The following is a 778-nucleotide window of genomic DNA, read 5'->3' as shown; positions in this document are numbered from 1 at the left end:
CCCTATATTAATCAAAAAAAAAAAAAAAAAAACCCAGGCAGCAACCCCACGCCGCCAAACCCAAAACCCACTCTGATGGAGCCACAAACACTCACCGTCGGCCCATCAGCAACAACCACAAACCCCAGCAGCTGAACCAAAAAAAAAAAAAAAAAAAACACAATCCAACGCCAACACAGCACAGCCACCACCAACAAACCCACAGCCACCATCCACCACCACCGTCCAGCTTCTCAATCAGACCACCCACCTCTGCTGAGAAAAATTCATAGCAAAATCCAGCCAAATCAAAATCAAAATCAAAATCTCAAATCCAAAATCAAACCCATCTGTGCTCACCAAACCCAAACCCAAACCCATTTGTTCATCCCAAACCCATCGCTGTCGCCATCGCCCGTTGCCATCTCTATTCATCCCAAACTCGTCATCATCATCATCTTCACCGAAACTCACTACCAAACAAACCTGGCAAACACTGAAACCCATCGTCAAACCCATCGGAACAAATCCCCCAACGCATCGGAAAAATCACAACCAACAGACCTCCTTGCCGTTGCCTCCACGCCGTTGAAGAACAGAGCAGGAAGAAGAGAAAGCAGAAAGAAAGAAATAAAGATTATGATCTACAGAGAGAGGAGAGAGAAGACCAAACTGATTAAAATATATTTTTTGTTTTTACCATTCAGCTACAATGCGATTCTAAATGTAGAATCGCACTGTAGCAGAATTGTATTTTTTTTTTAACAATACTTACATTTTACAATGCCTGATGGAGTGA

This window comes from Quercus suber, unplaced genomic scaffold (assembly GCF_002906115.3).
Source record: "Quercus suber isolate HL8 unplaced genomic scaffold, Cork oak 2.0 scaffold_327, whole genome shotgun sequence".
Taxonomy (NCBI): domain Eukaryota; kingdom Viridiplantae; phylum Streptophyta; class Magnoliopsida; order Fagales; family Fagaceae; genus Quercus; species Quercus suber.
This window is presented reverse-complemented; position numbering follows the sequence as displayed.